Below are 14,436 nucleotides of genomic sequence, written 5' to 3'. Positions count from 1 at the left end.
CAACAGAAAAGTGGGTGAAGGGAGATGTCAGACAGGGCAAGATATGACAAAGTAATAATTTATAAATTATCAAGGGCTCATGAGGGAACGGGGAGTGAGGGGGGAAAATGAGGACCTGATGCCTGGGGTTTAAGTGGAGAGCAGATGTTTGGAGAGTGACGAGGACAATGAATGTACAAATGTGCCTTACACAATTGATGTATGCATGGATTGTGATAAGAGTCGTATGAGCCCCTAATAAAACGACTGAAAAAATGAGCCACTGAGAGCAGAAATTGGGAAATTTCACTACCAGCGAGAATCAGGAGTGGAACCCATCTTCCGGATCAAAAGTCCCTGCACAGTAAACCTCTTAGCTCCAGAAGACAAATGTGACATCAGAGAAACAGTAGCAGAAGACCCAGGAACCAAAGCATTAAACAATGATGAACATCCCAGACTACTGAACAAGGAAAGCTGAGCGCTTTTGTGCAGGAAGCATCTGGGCACTGAACTAATGGTGCGGGGCTAGCACAGCTTCAGAAGTAGAGCAGAGTGCCGCAGGTTGAGGTTTATAGCAGAATAGTAAGCCCTTTGGGCATTTATTGGCATCCCTGAATGAGGTTTGCCCTGGTGAACATCTGTATCCTGAGCATCCAACTTGCATTTACACCTCTTAACTCCCCTAATAAAGCTTTCAAACCATGAATATTGTCTATGAGTTATGTGTATTCATTGCACTGGATATTAGAACCTAGATTAAAAGTAGAGAATACTGGGTTAGACAACCTAGATATCATGCTTGATGACCGAAGGGTGAGTGAAAAGGCAGAAGACTCTCAAGGAGATGGACTGATAAAGTAGTGGCAACCAGGCTTCAAACAGGACACCCATGTTGAGGATGATGCAGGACAGGGCTGGCAGTGTTTCCTCCTGTTGTTATGAGTCGGAAGGGCCTCCATGATGGCACTTTACAACACGTTCATTCTGGCAAGATCAGGAAAAAGGTTCTCAAGATCATCGCTACGATTCTTAAGGGTAATATGTACAAACTGAATGGTAATTCAATGAGCAAATCTGGTCTAGCCACATAGACTATTACACAAAAGATTGAATGAATTTTGACGCCAAATAAGGAGAGAAAATACTTGCAAATTTCTTTCAAAGAAATAAAAATCTTGAAGCAATGTATGTTTTTTTCAACGTGATAGAAAATCGACTTGACCGCTTTTCCTCTGATATGATTCCCATGAGTACAGATTTTAATCTCTGTGAGCACCCAGCGTCACAGTAATGAGTGCTGTAATATAATGTGGACCTTTTCCACATGTAAAAAACTCATGTAAGTATCACTTCAAAACACAGAATAATGATCCAGAACAATGGTTACTACTGCTGTTAGAACAATGTTCAATACTCCTTCTAAATTAAATTTCAAGTAGGACATATTCTGACCCCATTGGCATAGTCCTGATTTGCTTAGCTCCCTAACAACCGAGGCTTGGACCCCAGTGGGTAGGAGGATAGTGAGACATGCTAAGGCTCAAAGACACATTCAAGGGGATGCTTCAGACCTGGTAATGGAGGTCAGGGCAGGCAGGCAGTCATTTAAGCCAGGTGGTGAATTAGCCTCAGCACAAGTAAGAACTACCAATACTGTAGGTACATGCAGTGGCATGCTGGTGGTGTAGTGGTTACATGTTGGGCTGTTAGTCCCAAGGTTAGCAGTTCAAAACCACCAGTGGCTCTGAGTAAGAAAGACCAGCTTTCCACTCCCATCAAGAGGGACAGTTTCAACATATGTGCAAATGTGCTTGATAAAATTGATATATGGATTGTTATAAGAGCTGTAAGAGGCCCTAATAAAATGGTTAATTTTTTTAAAAATGTATGGTCTCAAAAACCCACAGGGGGTGCTCTACTCTGTCCTGTTGGGTTGCTATTAGTTGTCATTAACTCGGTGGCAGTGAGTTTTGTTTGGGGTTGGCAGGTGTGTGCAAGGGAGAAAGAGTAGAATCTACTGGTGTACAAGATGACCAAGTAGTTAGTGAGAACTTGCATCGTTCTTGGGCAGCAAGCCATTAAAATTCATCCAAGTCAACAAGAAATGTAGGTTACTATCCATCAGGAAAATCGGTTCTTGCAGTAATTTGTAACTTGGGGCCATAAAGTCTTGCATCTTGGTTTTTGTCTTCAAACTCATATGTGCAAAATAATCACAATTTCATTTCCATGCTGAGTCGAACATCTCAAGATTATCATTATTTCGGATTGATGGGCCCCCCCAAATGGACAGTCCCATCTCAGCAGCTTGTGTTGATATTTATTGGTCCATTTTCTGCTTCATCTTAGTGAAAGAACATAATCTAAGGTGGGACCTGAAACCGATATTAAAACAAACAAAATAAATAAACAAACAAAAGCTATGAAGAAATTTTCGAGCTGACCTGAATTTCAGAAGCTATGGGCCAAGTTGCCTTTTGATACAACATATTTGACACCCATCCCAATATGGAGATGCATGCATATGCCTGTGTGTGATTTTTCAAAGTTCTCAAGGGAAATAATAATGATGATTCTATGATTATATTTTGCTCCATTCTTTTTAGCTTAAACAACTGACTTAATGCAGATACTCTAAAATATTTCTCACTAACATTGCCCAGCTAAAATAGATTCAAATTGAGTATAACTGTCAAATAGACTACAATAACTCTACTTTGATGTTTTATTCATCCTTTTACTACCTCTCAGTATTTATAATCCCATTAGCATTATCAAGCTGAGAAATATAAAATGATAGCTAGAAAACCATTAATTCTTTTGAGTATACTGAAAAGTTTAGGGAGGGTTCAAAATCGTTTAAAGTAATGGATGTAAAAATTGCTTATAACTGAACAAACATGAATATTCTTGTAAATTTGTTTCTGCCACTCTAGGTTTGTGATGTATCCATTTTATTTTCATCAGAAAATTTACTATCAGAGTCTTGGATTGAAAGCTATTCCTTGCACATAAAATTTTACATTATTTAGGGAGAAAATTGTACGTGTAAGATAAAATTATTAAATTCTCAAACATAAATACTTGTGGTATTAAATAGAAAGCTATGGTGAAGTGAAATTTCTTCCTATGAATCATCAATCCATATCTCTGTAACTCCCATCATATGACTGGGTGGGACTAAGCACATAGGGTGTGTGGAAGAAACACGAACAAAGTGAGTTCCACAGTTTGGGTTGTCCTTCCCTGTGTATAAGGTAGCCATCTCAGAAGCAGGAAGAGAGAGAATCCAGGGACTGTTAACAATGATCAGCAGAGTACATTTGAGATCTCTGTCTAAAGTGGAGGAGGCTGAGACCACAGGATGCCGCCTGGAGACCATGGGACAGAGCAAAGGAGCCACATGGAGACAGAGCAAGGGGCTATGCCCCTGAGACCTGAGGCAGTGAGAAAGTCAGAGAGAGCAGCAAGCAGGCGTCCTGACCCACGAGGAAGAAGCCAATGGAACACGTGGCTGAAAGACTGAGGACCAGAAAAAGAGAGTTGGCTGTTGGCACTGCTGTGGACCAATAACTCTGTCTTCACTGTTTTCTGATCCTGACTTAGGGTAACTTATTAACCTCTTTAACAGACCCTATAGTTGTGCTTTGTCTCTGAGTTTTGCGTGACCATAGCAATGAATGATTGAACCCAGTTTTTTTTTTAAGAAAAGAGAGAGTGGCAAAGGGCGAAAGAGTTGGTTCTAGTGTAGATAAGCAAAGATGGAGGGTAGGGGCATATCTGACCTCTGCCTGGTGACCCAGCTGTGGGCTGTTGTGAAGCTGGATCCTCCTCCTTCGTACTGAAGCCAGAGGAAGTCTGATGAGGCCTCTATGCCATTTTCTCCAAAGCTAAAAGCAGAATTAATTCTAACTGCAACAGAAAATGCTCGTGAATTAATAGCATAGTTCAATCATGGGTAACTGCTCTGCATTATATTTTAAAATTATGCTCATAATCATGCCTTTCAGTGGGTCTGTAGATGATCAAACTCTTCTGCCCTGAATTCACAAGCCCCCTCACCTTTTCAGAAACCATGTCGTCAACCCTTAAGGCCAAACAAAGAGTTACAAACCAAATATCAAATGCAGTCAGACTAAGAGTGACCCTGTAGGACAGAGCAGAATGGCCCCACAGGATTTTCAAGGCTATACATCTTTGTAGAAGCTGACTGCCACATCGTCTCATGGAGCAGTTGATGAATTTAATCCATCAACCTTCCTTTCTGCCAGCCTGAGGTCCCACTTCGTTGGAATCTGTGGATGTGTGGACGATTCAGGATGCTTTCATTTCCACTTCATGGTGTTTTCTCTGAGCCTCGTTGGAGTGGGCATATATATGTGTTATCTCTTAGTTGCCTAGACTACAGAGTAATGTGCACCATCTGCATTAGGACTACTAGCACATACTACTAACTTTATGAAATTTCAACTATTTAAAAACCTACCAAAATAGGATTTGTTATGTTAACAAGTAATATTTTTAGCTACCGACTTGTTTTCATTTCAGGAAGTATTTTGATTTTTTCCCAGTTTTATCTTAAAATTATCCATTCTGATTAAAACTTTTCATGCCTACATTCATTCTGCTTGGACATAAAACTCTATCAAGTTACATATTTTTCTTCATAATCACCACTTGTTCAAGATATTCGAGCGTATCTTCTTAAGTTTTTAAAAAGTCTTACTTTAATTGTGTGACAGTGGGTTTTCTGTCTTTGATTTAGATTGAGTGATGGTTTGGGCTATTAATTTAATAAGTACTTATTGAGCCTGTCACTTATTACATTTTAGACATTGCTGTGGGGGATTCAAAAGCCACAAAGTTACTGCCTACACAGAGTTGATGTTCGTGCTGATGTAAGCAGACCATAAGGAAGTAAATAGACTGAGAGAATGTGTGTGGGGGCATCATTTTAAATAGAATGGTTAAGGAAGATCTCATCCCAAAGGCAAATCGAGCCACTATTTTCATTCTATGTTTCCTGAAAAGATATATATTATTTCTCTGGATTTAGATCTTATACTTATTGCTAAACGACTGACAAGTGGATAAAAATATTTTGTGCTTTTGAAATTAAGTAACCATGTGTGCATTATATTTTCAAGTACATCTCAAGATATGTGGACATTTTCCCCAATTAGCTAACTGGTATGATAGATTGCTGTTAGATATTGCTAGAAGTAGGAATGTTTCATTGAAAATTAGAAGTGCCTAAGTAAAAAGTTGCAACTTTTTTTTTTAATAAACATGCATGTCTGTGTCAGTTCCAGGCCACAGTACTTGACTCATGGTTAGAATGATTGAAGTAGAAGAGAAGTAGGTGTTCAGCAGAAGATTATATCTAAGAAGAAAATAAATGGAAAGAATTCACTTTGCCACATATATAAATACATTTCAGAAATTTTTGTATTATATATTTATAATAAAAGTTCATGGCATATACATTTTAAAATTTCAAGGCATACATATTTTTAAAAAATGATTTCTTTTTTTAACTTCAGTTATTTACATATTGCATATCATATTTTTTTCCAAATATATATTTTTAACAAGTGAATGGGAATGTTTCTTCTCACATCTCAAGAAGCATTCTAGACTGTATGGAGCTGTGAGTTTGGCCTGGCACATCGTCTTTCTTTCAACAAGGCAACCCTGATCTATTTACGTAAGACAGCATACTTCGCTTATTCTTTAAGATCATGAACAATGTGTAATTGCAGTGCAGACACTCATGGGTGAATGAGTGAGAGCCCCAAGCTCTTCCTCATTACTGGACTGAAGAGAGGGAGGACTTTGGCAGATTGCTATTTGGCAACATGAGATTTACAATTTGGGGATGTTCTAACGCAGACATAAAAAGTGGAGTTCACAGTCGGGCTGTGAGTTCCCTGGGCTTGCTTTCTGAGAGCTTGTCTTCAGGAACCATGCCAAAGCTTCACAATTCATGGAGGGCTGAAGAGGCAATATCACCACGTACAAGTGATCACTCATTTCACTCAGTTCTGTATTAAGATTAAAACTCAGAACATTATTAAAATGGGATAAAATGCCTAGTTTCTAAGCTGTCTTTCTTAAATACAGTTCCTTTATTAAATAACCATCTCCTGATTCGAGTTGTTAAACTATACATTTGATTGGATTTCCAGAATCTTTAAATTTCTACTAACATTTAGGGTCTGTGAGGAATATGCCTTTTGTAAGTGGGAAAAGAGGTTTTGTAAAAGGGTGCAGAGAATTGCCAGCTTCCTCATCAACCCTAGGAAAGAGTGCATGTGGAAGCAGGGATCGGAAATGAGTAAAGATCTTGGATCTCTCTGCAAAGTCTCCTGTACAAAGAGGCATATATGCCACCCTTGGAGTGTGACCTGTTGCCATCAAATGACTTCTGACTCATGATGATCTCATGGCTGAAATATTTGTATATTTGGATAACCAGTTCTTTTCCCACAGGGTTGCTTGATGGATTCAAACCACCAGTGTTCTAGTTAGAAGTCAAGTGCAAGCTCTTTGTCCCTTTGCAGCGAACTGGAAGACCACAAGGTCTGCCCAATGCAACATGGCACAAGGGCCAAAGCGCACTAATCAACATAGTCTGCATGGCTTTCAGTATGTTCAATAAATGTTCAACAACAATAATGTTGAATTTTTTGAAGTCTATATTTTGTATTTTGACAATCTCTGTTGTCATCCATATTTTCCCCTTCTTCAGAGCATTTTCTTCTTCCCCCCTGTAATATCTATAGTTGACATTTATTGTCAATTTCAGTGCATGGAAAATGCTAAATGTAATTATCATTGCACATAATAGATGCACTGATAGATAGATGTGATTGGGCACATTGAGTTTATTTACTTATTTCTCTTATTGTGCTGTGTGTTGGGTAGATCAGGGGATTTCATTGTGGGTCTCTAGCAGGAGCCTGGCTCTCCAGGGAAGGCTGCAAGATTTAAATGTGCCAGTGGTGACTGAGACCAGAAACATGCAGTAGAGGTACGTCTGTACCCAGAGGATGCGAAGACCATGAGGGAGAAGAGTCTCAGGGCCATGCTGGGAGTGACCCTTCACCAAAATAAACAGTCACAAGGACAAGCAAGTGAACAAAAACACAATTATATTCTATTTTTCGTTTGGTTGATATCATCACATACCCTTATGAAAGTCAAACAAGAGCTATGCCTTTGTTTCTTTTTTTGGCGGGGGGTAATTATTTTATTGGGGGCTTGTACAATTCTTATCACAATCCATACATCCATCCATTGTGTCAAGTACATCTGTACATTTGTTGACCTCATCATTCTCAAAACATTTGCCTTCCACTTTAGCCCTTAATATCAGTTGCTCATTTTCCCCCTCCTTCCCTACTCCCCCCTCCCGCCTTTGTTTCTTTATAGTCATCTATATCCATATGTTTTGCATGCAAGCACAATTGAAAATAATGCATATTCTATGTGTAAAATATTCTATCAAGATTATTTATAGTACTTAAAATTTAGTGAGCACTTTCTAATTATTTTTTCTATTAGACTTTATTTAATTAATTTATTTATTTTTATAAATAATTTTATGGGGAGCTCTTACAGCTCTTACAACAATCCATACATCAATTGTATATGTTGCCATCATTTTCTAAACATTTTCTTTCTACTTGAGCCCTTGGTATCAGCTCCTTTTTTTGCCCCTCCCTCTCCTACCCTCCCACTCTTGTGAATCCTGATAAATTATGAAGCATTATTATTTTCATATCTTACACTGTCTGCTGTCTCATTTTCCCCATGTTTCTGTTGTTCCTCCCTGATGTGTGTGTGTGCATGTGTGTGTCTGTAATACATTGATCATTGCAACCAGTTCCCCCCTTCTCTCCCGTCTCCTCTCACACCTCCCCCTTCCCCTCATGGTATCATTACTCCCATCATTGTTCCTAAGATGTTTATTTTTCCTGGATTCCATCTGTCGAGAGCCCTTATCTGTACCAATGTACATGTTCCAGTCTAGCAGAATTTGTAAGGTAGAACTTTGGTCATAATAGCAGGGTGGGGCTTTGTGGGGGTGGGTGAGGAGGAAGCATTAAAGAACTAGAGGGATGTTGTATGTTTCATTGGTGCTATATTATACCCTGGCTGGCTCCCTTCGTAGTGACCCTTCTGTGAGGGGATGTCCAATTGTCTACAGATGGGCTTTGGATCTCCACTCCCTCATTCACATCAAATGATTGTTTGTTTTGGGTCTTCTGGTGCTTGATAGCTAATCCTGTCTACACCTCATGATCTCACAGGCTGGTGTTCTTCTTCCATTTGGGCTTTGCTGCTTCCCTGCTAGCTGGCCACTTGTTTAACTTCAAGCTTTTAAGAACCCAGACACTATATTTTTTGATAGCCTGGCACCATCAGCTTTCTTCATCACATTAGCTTATGCACCTATTTTGTCTTCAGCAATCATGTCAGGAAGGTGAGCATCACAGAATGCCAGGTTATTACAATAAAACGTTCTTGCATTGAGGGAGGACTTGAGTAGACGTCCAAAATTCATCTGCTACCTTGGTACTTAACATATGAATATATGTGCATAGACCTATATCCCTATCCTTATATATTATTATATTTACATATGTTCTTGCCTATGTTTATACCTCTATAAATATATTTTGCCTCCTACTTCTTTTCTCCATTTCCTTTTACTTTCCTCCTGCCCCACTATCATGTGCAACCTTCTTTCAGCTCTCAGTAATTCCTCTCTGCAACATTGCACTTGATCACACCCCACTAAGCATTCCATGGCCTCCTGCCCATTGATTTTAGATCTCTTGTTGTTCCCTTGTCCCTGGGTTTGTTGGCTTTCCCTTCCTTTCCCCCCACCCTCCCTGTCTCCTGGTCCCCGCACCCCACCCCCAAACACTCTGTTCTTCTGTTTTCTCCCCAGGATTGTTTTCTTGCCTATCTTATGTACATAGACATGAAAAAAAAGAAGAAAAATAAAGGGGGGGGCTATAAATAGTTCCAGGTTTGTCTGCTGACCCTTATGTATGTTTTCCAATGGAGCCTGATGAGGTGCCAAGCCCTTCCTTCTGAGTCTGAAGTCTATTTTCAGGATTCCTCTGGGGCTTTGTTGCTTTGCTCCTGTTTCTGCTGTGCTGTGCTCCTTTCATGTTTTGTCCCAGTGTGGGGAGGGGTCAGATCATGTACAATTCCCACAGTGCACCTCCAGTGCTGTCCCCTGTAGCACTGTGGCTCAGTGAGGGGACGTTGTCTCTTATGGCGGGGCCAGCCATACTGGGCTCTCTGGACACTTTCTAATTCTAATACCAGTGAAACAGAAGCCTCGGTGGTTGACCAGGCTCTGCACTGAGCTCTCCCCATAAGGTTAGAGGCTTGAACCCACCAGTCACTCCCCAGGATAAAGATGAGACTGTCTGCGTCTTGATGGAATGAATGTCTCATAAATAAATCCAAAGGGGCAGTTCTGTTTTTCCTATAGGGTTGCTATGAGTTGGGATCAACTCAAGGGCAGTTAGTGTGTATGTGTGTGGTGTTGTTTAAAAGTGTTTTATTAATACTGATGAAACTGCTAACAAAAAGTTGAGCAGACAATTGATGCTATTAAAGGAGAGAAATGGACAAAATATTTCCATGCAAAATTGGAATAATCTGCATAAAGAGGTGATAGATAAATTTAAGATGACTATATTTGGGGATGGATTTGACAGGATCGCTGCCACACTGCATTAAAGCCCAGCAATGGTTGTGTGAATGGCACAGGGTCGGGCAGTCTTTTGTTCTGTCACACATGGGTAGCTGTGAGATGACAGCATCCAATAATATATTTGAAGAACAAAACGAATACACCAACCTCATAATTCCTTTGAGGAAGAATTATGTATGCATGTATGTGTTTGTGCATGTATGTCCATCAATTTATCCTACATGGTGGGATTTGCGTTGCTGTGATACTGGAAGCAAGACTGCCCTTCTTTCAATACCAAAAAGCTCACCAGTGGTAGGGAGATGGGCAAGCCCAGATGGTGCAGGACCTGGTCATGCTTTGTTCTGTGGTACATGGGCTTTCCATACGGCAGAAGCGACTTCACAGCACCTGGCAATAACAGCACAACTCACATGGATAAAGTTCCAGACATCTTAAATTCTGTTCTTTATTATACTGTGGGGAAAATGTCAAAATGGATGTAATCAAATCATTTTAATTTCTAATGAAATGATAACCCAGATAAAATATATTGTGATACTTATGTTGCATAATTTAAGAAAAACATAGATGAGTCATCAGAGTATGTCCGTATTCAAGCAGAAAGTTTTAGAAAATTGCTAACAATACTAAAAATAACTAGGCCGACAAAAATCTATAATGAATTTGGAGTACATTTTAAACAGATGTTCTTGGAGGATCTCAGAACCATTTTCTTTAAGAACAGCCTGTAATCATTTAAAATAGTACAGTTATATGCTTCATTTAAAACGTGATCACTTAAAGGGGACCTCACTACCCCCAAAAAAATCCATGGTCAAGTTCTTAGTGCTGCCACATAGCAATATGATAGGACAGTGTAGAAGGGCCCCCTCGGGTGGCTAAGGCTCCAGTACTTCAGACCACCCCATCCTGATCCTGCACAGCAGCCTGTGGGCTCCGTCCAGGGGCCTTTGTCGTCATTAGTCCAGCGCTTCCCCACTGCCCCATCAGATGCTCTCTTAAAGCACATTGGGTATCATGAAATATTTTCTAGAATCCTTGGAATAAGATGAAAGATGCTAAAAGGTATCTTGCTATCTAGTCCATCCCTCTGTATTTTATCTGTATTTTTCTCAGAAACAAACACTTATTCCCAACAGAACAAAGTATTAACCTGAATCATTTCTGCCTTCGTCCATCCTCATCCATTTGCAAACAATCTCAGACTCACCGGGTTCCCTTCATACCGCTCACTCCAGTGCCATTGCTCAACTGTGGGTATGTGGAATCTGTGCTAGCACCCCATGGCAATCAATGGGCAATGCACCCCTGTGGGACCCATGGTGCTCACAAGCTCCTGTATCCATGTGCACATCACACATTTGGATGAATCATCAAAACAGAGTTTTCAAGCTATAAGAATGATCTACCTCCAAAGAACTGTGTCAGACTCAAAACCAAGGACTTTTCAGAGGCGTGACTGGGGAGCTTCCAGCAAGCTTCTCAACGAAGAGGAAGGATGGTGCAGCCTCTATCAGAATAGAGAGGCACCACACTTAAGAGAACACAATGTCATACACACCTGATTCTGAGCCCTTTCTTTGCATTATGATGTCTATGCAAGTTCATGCTTCAAAAGCACATTTTACATGGGAGATCATTCATTTTTATTTCCTGAACACTACCACATTTTCTATCATTCCTTTTATGCTTTCCAAACGAGAAATTTCTGTTTGGTGCTATTAAAATTCCTGAAGGAGCCTGCTAGTGTCGTGATGACAAGATGGGCTGGGTTTCACAAGGTCGGCAGTTCGAAAGCACCAGCCGCCCCGTGGGAGGGAGACAGGCCTTTCTCCTCTGGAAAGAGTCACAGTGTCAGAAACTCAGAGTTGTATCCTGTCCTGCAGGATCGCGAGGGGTCCGCATCGCCTCGATAGCAGTGTTTGTTCTTTGGTTGTTTGCTTCTTGAATCAATATCCCTAAGAGAAACCCTGGTGGCATGGTAGCTTAGTTGCACTTTGGACTGCTAATCCCAAGGTCAGCAGTTCAAAGCCAATAGCCACTCTGCAAAGAAAGAAAAGCTTTCTATACTGATAAAGAGTTATGTTTTTGAAAACCCAGGGCGCAGTTCTACCTTGTCCAATGGGGTCACTATGAGTCAGAAATGAACTGATGGCAGTAAGTTTTTTTCTTTGGGGTATTAATATGTCTAACACCTCCTCACCCAACTTCACTCTCCAGTGTGGCCTGTTGACTCTTTTCCTGAAAAAATAGGAAAGATCAGAGGAAGAGCAGACAGAGGCTGCTTCTACCACAAATTCCTCCCAACCTGGCCCTTTTTCAATGAAGTCTGCCCGCCACGTGTCCCTAGGTTTACTTCATGCCACCATCTAGAGCCGTGGTTCTCAACCTTCCTAATGCAGCAACCCTTTAATACAGTTCCTCACGTGATGGTGACCACCAACCAGTGGTGAGAGTGACGATACTGGGATGGTAGTTGGAGGGTGGGTTGGAAAATGGGAACCGATTATAAGGATCTACATATAACTTCCTCCGTAGGGAGCGGACCACAGAAAAGTGGGTGAAGGGAGACGTCGGACAGGGCAAGATATGACAAAATAATAATTTATAAATTATCAAGTGTTCATGAGGGAGGGGGGAGCGGGGAGGGAGGGGAAAAATCAGGAGCTGATTCCAGGGGCTTAGGTGGAGAGCAAATGTTTTGAGAATGATGAGGACCATGAATGTACAACAATTGATGTATAATATGTATGGATTTTGATAAGAGTTGTATGAACCCCTAATAAAATGATTTTTTTTTAAACTTCTTGTTGATGTTTTAAATAGATTTCTATCTGAAATCTCTGCTTCCGTCAGTGCTTTCCTGATGTCTATTCTTAACACAGAAGCTAGAGTAATCTTTTAAATGCATGTCAGACGATGTCACTCCATTGTTCAATAGCCTGCAATGGTTGTTGCTGTTCAGCTCTTTAAGATAGAAATTAATTCCTTATGATAGCTCATGAAGACTTAGCTATCTGTATCTTTATAACCTCTCTAACTTATCTGCTATTCCTCACCCTGTGCTCACTCCACTCCAGCTATGCAGGATTCTTTGCTCTCTGTACCTGGATCTTTGTCCTCTTATCTGAACAGCTTGGTCCTGCACCTTCTTCAAGTCTTGGCTTGCAAGTTGCCATTTCAATGAAACCAGTTTACCAACTTTATAATAACTGCAAAATATCATCTACAAAGGCATAACAATGGGCATCTCTTCACCTATAGACCAACACAGAACAAAGAGATACATGCAAATGTGCTTATCACAATGGATGAATGTATGGATTGTGATGAGATGTAAGAGCCCCAATGAAAGTATTTTTAAAAAAGAGCAGGAGGAGAAAATGAATTATGTGACTTATTGTCTCCATGAACAACTGCCTCCTTTGCCACGAGACCAGAACTGGGTGGCACTTGGCTATCATTACTGAACATTTGGATCAGATATTCTATACAAAACTTTTGGTTAAAGATGGAAAAATACAGAACTTTAAATTCTCATGAACAGCAGACTTTTTGGAGCCAGGACAACTGGAAAGACCCCTGAAACCATTGCCCTGAGAGAATCTATAAACCTTATATTTAAAATGTTTCCTGAAAACTTCTTAAAGCCAAGCAATATGCTAGCCTAACTGATAATAATGTCTCCCTTGAACATAAGATGCTTTTTTAGAGCTAGTTATATGGGATGGCACTGACAACGGCTCTAAGGATTAAGTAGAATAATGAAGGGACAATTAAGTTATGCTAATGACCAAAGAACAACACAGAAAATGTAAGATTGACGGTGACTCCAAGATTTTAATGTCACTGAAATCTGATGTACAATTGTGGACCCTGTTCCATAGGGTTGCTATGAGTCAGCATCAACTCCATGGCAGTCAGTTTGTTTTGTTTATTATATATATATATATATATGCCTAGAGCCTGCACTTCCTTTCTCCTACCTGCTCTGTTGTCCAATAGGTTTCATCACAAGATGTATCATCATTATTTAATTGATGGTTCCTCACCCCAACAGAGGATAGGCTCCATGAACTTGCCAATGTTTCTCTGGGTTCTGGGTTCCTGTATCCCCGGCACCCTGTAGCAATTATCAAAGGAAACAATGAAAAGCAGTGGCTAAATTGATAGTGTTGCTTACAGTTGAGAGCACTCTAGAATGGGGGAAAAGGTAAATTTGACATTGTATGTATAGAGTTCAGAGGTTTTTGGTTTTTTAAAAAAGCTATTTAGGATAATAAATTTCTCATATTCACACCACAATGCAAATTGCTCTTGTTATAAAGCAGTTGCTATTACTTGTTACAAATAATTACAAATCTCAGCTCACCCCTCAATGGCATTAAAAAGTGTACCTTATAGTGGTAGTACCCTTTCAATGATTTTCCCCAAGACAACTATTCTTAACCTACACTAGCCATCTGAATCCATTTGTATTTTCTAAATCACTTCACTCTCAGTAGGCGATTTTGACTGCTATATCAAAATGAAAGCTGTCATTAAAAGCAAAATCCCCCACTATTCGTCAAAATGCCCACCTCCAATGTCAGAGATAGCCGAGTCCATATACATTGTCACGTGTTCTGCCATGCCTTCTTTTCTGCTGCTTTATCTAACAGAGGAACAGGAAAAAAATCCTTTCCCCCCACTTTACAAGTGAAGCTTTACAC

This window comes from Echinops telfairi, unplaced genomic scaffold, assembly GCF_000313985.2.
Source record: "Echinops telfairi isolate 266 unplaced genomic scaffold, ASM31398v2 ScPeMD7_7400;HRSCAF=8409, whole genome shotgun sequence".
Taxonomy (NCBI): domain Eukaryota; kingdom Metazoa; phylum Chordata; class Mammalia; order Afrosoricida; family Tenrecidae; genus Echinops; species Echinops telfairi.
This window is presented reverse-complemented; position numbering follows the sequence as displayed.